The sequence below is a fragment of the Semicossyphus pulcher genome, unplaced genomic scaffold (assembly GCF_022749685.1).
Source record: "Semicossyphus pulcher isolate SPU_LCO1_2020_fin unplaced genomic scaffold, fSemPul1.0.p SCAF_10, whole genome shotgun sequence".
Classification (NCBI taxonomy): domain Eukaryota; kingdom Metazoa; phylum Chordata; class Actinopteri; order Labriformes; family Labridae; genus Semicossyphus; species Semicossyphus pulcher.
This window is the reverse complement of record NW_027211604.1, coordinates 6,646,319-6,658,808: the sequence shown is the minus strand read 5'-3', so window position 1 is coordinate 6,658,808 and position 12,490 is coordinate 6,646,319. Positions and strand designations below refer to the sequence as shown.

Below are 12,490 nucleotides of genomic sequence, written 5' to 3'. Positions count from 1 at the left end.
CAAGGACATCTGGACAGTGGCCAGGAAAGGAACTAGCGCCTCTAAAACCACCAATGTTTCCCTGCTGGTTGCTCTTGAGGAAGTCACTGGATCCCAATAACCAGTTGGGTCCATTACATGAGAATCATGAACCTTTTGTATCAACCCATCTTGTTTCTGTTCTGACATATCACTGGACAAGTTAAAAGTCTGACCTACTACTGCTGGATGAGAAGTCAGGGGATCACCCAGGCTATTAGGATTCATCCTCTGGATGTCATGGGAACATCCATTGTTAAGAGATTTCACTGTGACTGTCCGTCACTGTCGTCCTTGGGGCCTCGCCGCTAGCGTGGCGAAAAATGTGGAGAAAGGGTTTAAACCCAGAGATGTTCCTAGACGGAGCACACTCTACACCCGGGGCATCTCGTACTTTCTGTCGTGTATATCCAGTGGACCAATTACCCGTCTCTGTTACATCAAGTGTCCCAGAAATGTCTGCTTCTCTCTCACCCCGAGGGCTCCTCGTTCAGCCTTCACTGGCACCCCAGTACGCCACATCTGAATTTACTGTCCAACCATCGCAACAGGAGGGAAGCTAAGAGCCTAATCGGAGTGCGACTCGGATATTAGGGCCAATAACAAGGCGTGTTGTTTAGAGTTGTTCCTTTCTGTGGCAGAGTTCTGCAGCCTGTCACACCACGAGCCTGAATGTGGGTTTATGATCTTGATGCTGATCTCCGGTAAGTAGGTGGGTGTGTTTTGCTTGATTCTTCTTGCGGTTTTCTCTTCTTCGGAGCCAAATCTCATTCACATGTATGCATTGTCATGGCACATTTACCTGCTTCATGGTGGGATTTGACAGCTCTGCTCAGATGAAATGGGAAGGGATTGAGGCTGTCACAGGTGCCGTGCTGCAGCTCGCTTTGACGAAGATGTCAGCGACGCTCTGATCCCACCGGGGCTTTAAAATCTCTGGGAGACAATATTTCTGTACTTGAGATTGTAAGCACTCAGCCATTTGCTTAAAATTCAAGAAAAGTCAAACTCCAAAACGCCTGAGCGGCTCAAGGTCTTTTAAACAGAACAGATGGAGGTTTGTGGTGCTAAAATCTGAAGGTGAACTCCTGAATTCTGCATCAATCATCGTGACCTTGTTCAAAGACTCGCAGGCCAAATTAAGCCCTCTTCTTCATGCAGATTGAAAATTGTTGTCAAAGACTGCACTCTTAAAATGGGGTTCGGTTTTATTTTTAATGCCATACATGTCATCCTGTTCCCAGCTTCACATTATGATTAATGTGCAGGGCTGGAACAACCTGAAAACAGAGCAGGCACAATCTGTTTATTTTTTGGTTAAAAATGGCAGCTTCAGGAAAGAGGACATTTGGAGACTTCATAACAAGAAAATGCAATCCGAACTGCAAGCGTGGACAAGCCATAGGTGTAGTTTGAACATTAAGGTTGGGGGGTTCACAAATACAGGAAGTGCAATGCGTACAACAGAGGAAGAGTGATGATGGTGCCACGATTAGGCCGACCACAGAAACCGAACGCGCACAGGCCGCAAAACCCGAAAGTAAACCTGACACAGATCCTCAGCTGTTAGCTTTTCCCCAGGGATGAGCCCTGCAAGCATGTTCATAGACGACCCTGCGTAGTCGAATATAAACCTTAGCATATATGTTAAACCACAGAGAGGTCTGTGGTGTAGTGGGAGCGCTGGGCATTTATAACCTAGGTTACGCTGCCTCCCCACAGCTGCATGCAAGTTAAAGGTATAATAAGTCGGATTTTCTTAGAAAAATAACAAAGACTTTTACAAATATAATGTAATATAAATCATCACTTATGGGCCTCTATACATGTGTGTTGGTGAGTGTGTGTGCAGACCCTTGTGAGACCCTTCCCTCTGCATCTATTCTGTTTTGCTTTGCACGGGACGTTTTCAGGAGGGGTACTGTTGTGGTTCCCTGAGCCAATCACAGCGTACAGGTGAGTGTGGGAGTGGTTCAAATTAGCAGCTGGGCCCCATTTGAACCAGCGAACATGGCGAAAGTGTGATGCAGAGTTGGCCTTCTTTCTGTTGGACAGGTAGGTGCCGTAAACCGGTTAGGACAAGCTAACCGGCGGTTAGCATGCTAGCGCAAAGTTAACCAACAGTTTGCATGCTGGCGCAACGGTACGCTGCGCACAGGAGAGTGAGAGTGAGTTTCTGGTGACGAAGAGCCCAGTAGGAGGGGCCCAGTTTGAATGTGTTGTTGACAAAATGCTACTTAATGTACCTTTAAGTGTGCCATTGATGGTCCATGCTTTATGAGCCTCTCAGATAATTTACTCTCATTGCGCACCTCTATTTGTTGGTATTTTTTCCTGACTGACCGCTGCATGGTGGCGGACAGGAGTGGCTTCAGCACTGTTTCCCTTAGCTTCCCTCTCTTCTCTGGGCTGAGCCGGTGGTGTTTAGCTCTGGATGGATATATGCTGTGTCTTTGTTTAAAACAAGTGTTGACAGAATGTTGACCTCTAACCTCTCCTTCTTTGCCTGTCACGGGTGCGTGTGTGAGACTGTCTCTGCAGGCTACCGTACCACAGCTGTATGAAAATAATCAGTCACACTGTTGTTACTATTTGTATCCATTATTATAGCGCAAGGCATCACAATAAACCATTAGTTCTGTGTAATAAAAATCAGATATTTAAACTGACAATCTCGAAGATTTCAGTTTCGTTCTCTTGGGCGCCATCTAATGGCAATAAACAGTAATTGTGGGAGGACACTTTCCAATTCCCAACGCTGACGGTCGCTTTCCTATTACACTGTTTGCCTTCATCTGAGCGTCAAATGTGTTTCTTTTTCTTTGGAGTTACAGACTCCAAAACGCGTCACTAACTGGGCGCCGCTTTTGATTTTTTAAGTGAAGGTCGCACCAGACACCCAGTCTGTAATAATACTATATACTCGAATGCAAAGGCTTTCATCAGTGGGCCATAGGCTCAATCACCATTGTGTTACCTCATTCAGCGATGGATATTGACTTAACAGACATTTGTTTAAATGAAAATCTTTGAGATGAACTTTAAGTAACAAAGTACCTTTTGTGTACAGCTACAAGGGGGTTCAGTGAACCCTGCTTTGCCCGTTTGTTTATCCTAGTTAAGGCAAAGTTCATGAATAATAGAAACAAACTGTCATCTAAGCTTCAGACTCAACTTTGTGTTTGAATATTCAAAAGTCGTCGATGAAACAAGATGTTAATCTTTTTACTATTTAACTCAAATCTCAATCTTTCCCAAACCCTTGTCCTCTTTCAGCCTAATATTGTGTCCATACACATACAGCAAACTACAATAAGATGTGGTGAGAGTGATGTAACAGTGTGGCTGACCTGACTCCTGTGTAGAAACACCGTGAGCGTTACCAATGCAAGACACCAGAACCCAAAGCTCGCTCAATGGTGATCTAAGGCCTACGTGTCGCTCTGTGGACGTTGCCAGGGAACATAATCCACACAGCAGTCATGTTTCTTTTTAAAGCACGCAAAGCAGAAACCAGTCAGAAGCAGCCGACAGAAACATATTTTAAGGAGATAGGATTGACATGATGAGCCCCTTGTGCTGACTTCCCTGAAAGCAGCTCAAAGCAACAATTAGATAATATTTCTTTCTCACAGACTTACATGATGTTTCTACCTGTCTAAACATGTTCACCGTCTCATTTTTCTCTGTGGTTCCTGATTATATCTGTGCAACAAAGTGAGAGTATCTGAAGTGTTGCACTCTGAAGTTTGTCTTTGCCTCAGAGCTGCAGAATCTGGTGAAAGCTGGAGATAATTGGAGTTGTTGTGGGATTCACAGCTCATTGCGAGTCTCACACAAGTTACGCTCTCAGCAGGGAAAGGTGAGCGGCTCACGAGAAGCAGAGCGGGAGAGAATAATTGACAACTGGAGAGCGGGATGGATTAGTAATTAAGACATTAATCAAATCTTTTGTTAATCAGTGCAAAGCCCACGGTGTGAAGTTCAGACGAGGCGGGTCAGGCTTCAGGAAGTGGTCTGTGTCATCGGCTCGGCGGCTAATCAGAGTGTTACCTCTGATCTGCTGTGTGCTGTCAAAAACAAGACATCACAACATATATCACACAACTATTGTGCTCAATAAATTAGCTTCCTCCCACAGTATAAAATCCTGTCAGGGGCACTAAATCAAAGTTGCCAAAGTAGTCAGCTAATGTAGACACACTGTGGTGGAAAAATAAGACAATTAATAACAAGGCAGAAATGTGTATTTGCAGGACACACGTTGTCTCCTCCGTAAAGTAATCGTGGTTTTATAAAATATTTGAGAAAATGCTTTAAAACTCCAATATTTAGTCATAAAATGATTGATGTCGTTATGTCATCAAATCCAACAGACAAGGGTGCAGTTGGATCTGTACTTAGGCTAATCTTGAAATCAGACTGCCCTTCTAACAATTGATTAGTGTGTGCATGCACCGACCTCACGTGCAGCCTGTTACAGTTGCACCTGTCCGTTTCCTTATGTTTCCCAGTATATATAGAATGCACGCATTTGACTTTGCTTTTCTTACTTCTATTTTATGCCATATCTTTCTCTACGCTTTCTCTGTGTCAGAGCAACTGTAACACCTGTCCCCCCTTAGATTAATAAAGTATATCTGATTCTGATGATGGAACATGGGCTAAGATCCATGGCTTCTGTGTGTGCTCGACCATCTGTGATTCAGGTTAAAGTGATACATCGAGTGCAAATCTAAACAAGCTAAGATATACCCACAAATTAACCCTATGTGTGATCGATGTAAATCTGCGGATGCAGCATTGATCCGCATTGAGTATTGGAAGGCTATTGTTGATGCTCCCTCTACAGTCTTGACAGTTAAAATGTATCCAAACCCTCTAACGTCACTGAACTGCCCCTGAGGATGCAGGTACCTGTAGGGGGCGATAAGGTCATTGCTTTTACTACCCTTCTGGATGGACCTCCCTCGGTCTCTCGCTGGATAAGGGATGTTTTGTCCAACTTGAAGCTTGAAAAAATAAGATATACATTAGGGGGTTCTGAAAAGAAAGGCTGCGAACCAGTACCAGCCGTTGGGTCATTTAGTACTGGGCAGTGAAACCCAATAGGCGTGACATTCCAAACACACACAGAGTCAGAACCATCGTACAGGCGGTGCCAAGTGTGCAACCGCACAGGAGCTTGCACCTTGAAAAGCAGCCAAACTCAGCTGGAAAACCGCAGACCTGGCAACCCATGACGTAATATGAAACTTTGTCTGATCATGAAGCCTGCAGCTCTGCGTTTATCAGTGAATTATATGAAGTACACACAAATACGGACAGACTGCAACGTGATTGAGACAGGTAGGCTGCAGAGTATCAAAACACACACATAGTGTCATATCTGTGCCTCTCCGCGCTCGTGATAACTCGGCATGGATCACCTCCTGCTCAGCTCATTCACAGCATGTGGTGGAGGCGTATTTTATTCTTTATAAAGGTTGTTGACAGAAATACGGGAGCGAGCGCGACCCTGTTAAGTCGGGCAGAGCATGAGAACCACACACAGATCAGTGTCCTCGCTGCGCTGCATGATTATAAACTGCTCACTGCTGGATCACATGGTTATAAACTCCACTAAACTGCTCATAGCTCACACTCTGGATCATCTGTCTCTGCCCCGTCTCTCCCTCTCGTCGAGCGTCCCGTTTTTTTGTTGTTTTTTCTTTTGTAAACTGTGAACTTACCAAGAAAAAGAACTGTGAAAGAAAGAAACTGCAATGTTCTGTTAGATTTATAGTTTAATAAAATCGAAGGCTGTAAAGTTAGATTAAAAACTAACGTCCACATCTGTTGAGTAAAAGCAACTAAAATGTGATGAAATATGATCAAATAATGTTTAGACTTTAATGGACTCGTTAATTTAAGATAAAAGGCCGCATTAATATTCTATCAGATATTAGCCCGAACCGTCCTGCCGTCATCACAGATCCAGACACTGTCGTTTTTTACGGTCCAGACTCATTTAGCCGGTCGGCTGTACATCCTACCTTAACTGCACCTTCTCATTTCCCTCATTTCCTTTCATTCTCATTATTTTCTCGGCACTTCTCTCCCCTGAGCGGCTGAGCCAGACAGACGTTTTTTTGTGTGAACACGACATGCTTGTGCCCTCTCTTGTTTCATAAGCTCTATTTTTATCTGTTTTTTTGCCTGAGAAACACGGCTGGAACAATCATACAGTATTTACTCAAAGTGCTCAGTAATTAACCTCGACTTGAAAGCGTTAGACACCCACTTAGTGAAGGCATATAGGACTATGACAGCGGTTTCTACATCATTAAACACACAGATTGTTTTACCTCATTCAAAAGCCACACACAGCGTGTGGCAGCCAGAGCCAGGTATGAGTTATATCACACGGGAGTAATTGTTGTAATCTCATGTGTAGCATTGAGACTAAGAAGCACACTGGATCGGTGTCTTGGGTTGTGTGCTAACGTAGCAGCCTTCGTTGCACTTCCTGTCTCCTTCTCTTACTCTGTCCCGTCTCTCTCTTTCAAACATTGTTTAACAAACGCACAAACTGATCTATGATGTACTCTTATAATCTAATAATCTTGTTTTTTAAGCGTCTTAGATTGCTGCAGTAAAACAGTCACAGTCAGGCTGCTCTCTTGAAACAGGGTTTAGTTATTCATCCTGTTCCCCAACGTCACAATATGATTCATGTGCAGGCTTGAGCAACCTGAAAACAGAGCAGGCACAACCTTTTCAAAGCTTATTTTTTGGGGTTAAAAATAGCAGCTACAGGTCAGAGGATGTTTGTCCATGAGGACCAGCACATTGCAGTTTTTAGAGTTTGTAAGGCGGGGCATTTTTAACTGTTTCAGCATTGCAGAGTTAAACTGATTGGACATACAGAACATCTGTGAGTGCTTTTACATGTGCCATGGTATCCTGGTTATCCTGCATGACAATTCCTATACTGGTGTCAGAAACAACGTGAAGCCTAGTCCTGCTCTGAAACCTGAGTGATCTTTGTTTGTACAAGAAATAATTCATTCATTCTCTAATGCAGCAGTACAGTTTCTATATGAGACAATCATTATGTAACCCTGTCCCCTAAAAGTTTTCTTCATTTGCTACTAAACTGAAAATACGAAAGGCTTTAAAACACATTATCGCATTATTACCTTATAAATGTCACAGGGCCCTATCATGCACCGCAGCAGTCATTGCTATTTTCCAGCCATCGCAGTCATCATTTTAACGCCCAGTGCCCACGTTGTGTAAATAGCAAGTGATCCTGCGTCCATGTTAGCGCCTATGGGCTTGTTGGTCTTAAAATGAGGTGTGGTCCGGCAAACAGGTGGCGCGTTGTTATCTCGAGGACGCAAAAAGTGACTGCGCCATAGACCGACAAAAACCTGGTGTACAGTCTAAAGTCTGTGGCTTTCTATAGCATCAAATAACTTATTAAAACTAAACTTGTCAGAAAACTTTACACTTGGACATAAATCAGCATGATAAGCACTAACTATAATGTTTGAGAAAAATGTATTTGACGTGTATTTTGACATGGTTAACATGGAGGAGGCGGGCTTTATGACCTATACTGCAGCCAGTCAGCAGGGGGCGCTAGAGATATTTCGGCTTCAGTTTTGGAGAGCTGCCATGTCGTCGTCTATGTTCGGTGCAAAAAAGGTGGTGTACATTGGGTGTATTAGAGCTTTGTAGCTGAAATCGTCTGCCTGCAGCAGCTGGAAGTGGCACCGATGCAGCATCAACAGAACAGCTGCAGGCCGGAAAACCAAAACATTGAAATGGTTCAGAGAACAGAGGAGAACTGTAGGTGATAATTCTCTATAGGTCATCACCACAGGTGACCCCTTTCACTGTAAACAGTTATATGTTAAATTGTTCATCTATAAAATATCGATCGTAGCAGCTTTAAGTCATCAATCACAGCCATTTTATATCAACGGAGATTGCTTAAGTTTGATTTGGACTGTTGTTTTGCAACCTGTAATTCTGAACAGGTCAACTTGGGCTCTGTAATAAAAGTAATCAATACGTCTGACCTAGACAACTAAATTATATGGTTATTAATGTAGATTTATGGAGTTCTCAGGTTTAGGATCTTTTTATATTTCAGTCATTTGTAAAATTAAGTAAGATTAATTGAAAAAGTTAATAGATTCTGAAAAATAAAGATGTTTTGACAGTTGTAGACTTGTGTAATCTGTATGTAGATCAGTCTTGGTGCTTAAAGGTGGTCTTCTCATCCTTCCAGGGTCCTTCTAGCATTTGATTCCCCTCCCTCTCTCTCTCCTGACATATGCTGAGTCTCTTCTATGTTTTCTATTAAAAGGCAGGATGCCAAAATGCGTATGCTGTCATAAAACAGATCTGCGAGGAGCGATTCTGTATTTATGAATCTATTTGTAACCCTGTCATTCGGGTGCCGTGAATGTGTTTTAAAGTGTCATTTAAATTACAGTTGTTTGCTACAGTAAATCTATTCATGATCCTCGCTGCTATAAAAGAGACATTTGAAAAGTACCGTTGGGTAGAAGCTCGGCTCTGTCTCCTCTGTCAAGGAGAAATCAATCAGTGTGTCCCTGGAGGAACACCAGCTGGCATTTGAACTGATTGTACCATTTGGCCTTGAGTGGAGATTGACTATGTTTCCTCATTCCTGTCTTTCAATCTTCAAATTAATTCCCTCGGTCCAAAAGAAACAAACAAATGATGCGTCCGTCCAGCTGGGCCAAGCTCACGTTTGTCCGTCTATTCATCACTGGATGTTTAACATTGGCTGGAAGGAGATTTGGCAATGTCCTTGGATCTTATAAATAAAAGGGGAGAAGGATTAAGTGCATTACATGAGTGTAAATGTGCTAATGAAGATTTAAATGGCTTTGGGTCTTTCTGTGCCAGGGACAGAACAAACTTTGTTGTAGTGTGAGCCAGAAAGTTTAGGTCGAAGACACACAGGACGCAGAATAATGGATCACCATTTAGTGCGTGTCCTTGTGTTCATCAGTCTTTCCTGTGACTTAAAGAGTCCTCTGTTGTCAGCAGTGGGCATCCACTTCATGACCAAACTAAGTGTGGTAGAGTTAGCTAAAAGGGGATGGCATTATGCTAATTTCAAGCTCTATTTCACTCTGTGATACCTGTAGAGTAGCTTAGCATAATTTACAGTTCACAGTACTAATCATGTTTCTCACACTGGTGCTCTGTGCAGGCCCTGATACAGCCTCTGCCTGAAACGACTCAGTCAGCTCTGTCTCTTTAAGAAACCCAACCCCTACAAGCCTACTTTCTTCTGATTGGCCAGCTCTCTGAAGCCTGCTGAGGCTGCATTTTGTGACATCACAAAGTGCAGCGTGTAGAAAAAACTGTGTGAAACCTGGCGTTCACAGCAGCCTGCAGATTGAGCTGAGAAGCCTGGATTACGCCAACATTTTGCCTACCTTTTACCTACAGAAAAAGATAGACAAGAGTGACAACAGTGCTCAAGACTAAAAGGGCAACCCCATGTAAAAACAAAATAAGAAGAAGAAGAATAACATACTATGCCATCAGTAAAAACAAGGTAAATAAAAAGGGGTAAAAGACATAACCTTAGTAAAAACCTGGTAAATAAAAGCAAGATAGAATAGAAAGTGCCATCAGTATAGACAAGATATGATGACAAGAAGATAAAATATGAAGATATCCATACATAGTGCATCAATAGTAAATTGTTTATCTTACTAATAGCTGCTGGGACAAAGCTACTTTTGTACCGCTTGGTTTTACAGGCTGCTAACCTATACCTTCGTCCAGAAGGAAGAAGCTGAAAATCCCCATTTAATGGGTGGACGTGGTCATTTAAAATGGAGCTAACCATCCTCTGTAACTGTCTGGTGTACAGGGATTCTGGGTTCAGCTGTGACTCTCCAGTCAGCCTACTTGACCACCGACTACTGTAAGCTAACTGTCTAGATTTTGTTATTGGTAACTCATTGCAAGGACAGTATAAAAGTAGACATAATACATAGCCTATGTGTAGAAGGAAGAAGGCCAATTAAGGATTACAAACCTTGGTTGACCTGTGTTTTTGCCCTCCTGTAACACTGCCTATTTTATCTAATTTGTTATTCAGTCAATATTTGTATCCCTTTACTGATCCTGCCCTGAATCTGTGTGCATAGTCTCAAGAAAAATCTCCTCATGCTCCCTGTAATGTCTCATAACAGTCTGGTTTGCTTTTGTAGGTCAAGCATATGTATTAAACGGAGATTACCAGTCAAAATAAACTGATAAAGATGTATCTATAACAGACATGTTAGACTATACTGAGCAGAGGCTGCAATTAAACGAAGAACATGACTCACTAGGTGAAGAAAAACAACGAAGTGGTTGACAAACGTGTGTTTGTCACACTTGTGCTTGCATCCATCCGTGCAGCTCTCTGCGGGCTTTATTAGCAGCTCTGTTGTGTGAGGACAAAGTGTTATTTTATTTTTATGGCGCTGCAGGTATGCAGGCCGCCAGGAGGTCAATCACATCAATTAAGAGACGTCCATCCTGCGCTGTTTAGAGGAGCCCTGTTGATGTGTTGAGTGGAAGCCGCTCACCTCTCCTGCTGAGGACGGTGACTTCCTGTTGTTACAGCCGCTGAGAAATGACTTTATCAGTTTTGTCGCTCAGGGAGAATCCGGTTACAGCTCACCGGTGAGCAGCACACAAGCCCCATCACTGTGTGAGCAACAGCACAAGAGAATTAAAGGGAAACACATACGCTGTGCTGTTATTGATCACCAATAATGTGAACTGTGGCGTGAGATACAGACAGCTTACTTCCATCTCGCTGTGTTTGGACGGCTGCATCAGCGTGCACAGCAGCTGTACGCAGCTGATCAGGAAGTCTGTTGCTAGGACACCAAATCCCATTGAATGAATAATGAGAAATAAATCTCTTCTGACTGGCTACTTCCTGCATTCATTTTACTTTGTTTACTTTTGTGTGTTGGTGACAACAAGGAACGACTTTGTTGCACATTAATAAAACATGAAACAGATGTATTACAAGGTTTCTCACTGAGGCTCGTTTGTGTCTCAGTCCACGGCTTCCAAAGATAAACACTTCGATGTTTAGAGAGGAGCAATTACATGATGAAAGCTTAAAACACACTATATATTCTACGATAACTGGTAAACACAATATATTCTACAAAGTATGCTATAATAACTAGCATAAATATGTATATGTGTGCACGTGTATCCTTGTTTACAGAAGATACATGTAATGGGTAGCTTCTTTTGTTTTCTTCTAATGAAACTGTTGTTGTGACTGAAAGCTGTTTCACATACAGCTGCTACAAGAAAACTGCATTTGTGTTATTTGGTTGTTATCTATCATATTTTGTCGGTAAAAACAAACACACGTCTCTGCAGGGTTTCTTTCTTTGGGATGTGGATTTTTCTTTCCTGTCAGAATTATTTGGTTATCTTCCTTGTTTTTATCCCTTCAGACATGACACCTTACTGAAAACATGCCTTTGAGTTTACATCTGTTGCACATTCATATTCATGTAACTTCCCAAATTAGCAGCGTGTTAAAGTGTTAGTTGTTGTTAGCATTCATTAGCAAGAGCTTTACACCCTTTTCACGGCAGACATTTTTAAGTGTCAAAGCAGAAAGAGCACAGGTAATAATAATAATAATAATGATGGCTCCATTCCATTTAGTGTCAAAGTAAGCCAGTAACTGAGCATGCATATTACCACAACCGAAATGGCTTAACTAAATGTTATGCAGCCATCATTAGCGTTATTAATCCTACATTGGCAAGTGAAAATTGCTTTAATAAAAAGACTAGGTCAAAACCTAGCATGTGGCTGACCGCATCAGGTCAGTGTGCGCTTTTGTGGGCAATGTGTTACAAGGACTGTCCTTATGAGGCCGATGATAACTGTTTGAAAGCAGGTGCGCGCTGCGGACGAAGGTGAGGACAGCGGACAAGCAGCTCTGCCCACTCCCCGAACAAAGTATCCAGAGCCATATAGACAGAGAGTTGCGTCAGTGGAGGTCCAAAATGCTTCATGATCCACAATTGCCATGTTGCAACTCTCTCTCTCTACGGCTCTGAAAGTCACTCAGTCAGTCACATACAGACCCATGTGTAGGGCTGAGCCCAGCGGTCAGCCAAAAAGAATCAAGTAATATTAAAGGTTTATATATTACAATCCAATGAATTAACCCTGCGCACATGTGCTCCTCAGATGGCCCAGTTTTTTGGTGATTGTTCTTCTAACTTTGGTGTGTTGATGAGCTTTAAGAAGTAATGTGGAAACAACATGGACGCTACAAAGAAGTCATGTTGTATTTTTTGTGCTCAGAGTTAATCTGAGTCACTCTACCTGGACAGTTAGAACCTTAAAAACTTTTTACAAATGACGTGTTTTTAGCCATCTACTCAACATTTCCTTG

At 42.5% G+C, this 12,490-nt stretch overlaps 1 protein-coding gene across 1 annotated transcript in view; it reads left to right on the top strand.

Moving 5' to 3' along the window:
- Nucleotides 1-12,490, top strand: part of gabra3 (gamma-aminobutyric acid type A receptor subunit alpha3) — a 120,403-nt gene that overhangs the window by 81,512 nt on the left and 26,401 nt on the right. The window lies entirely within an intron of this gene.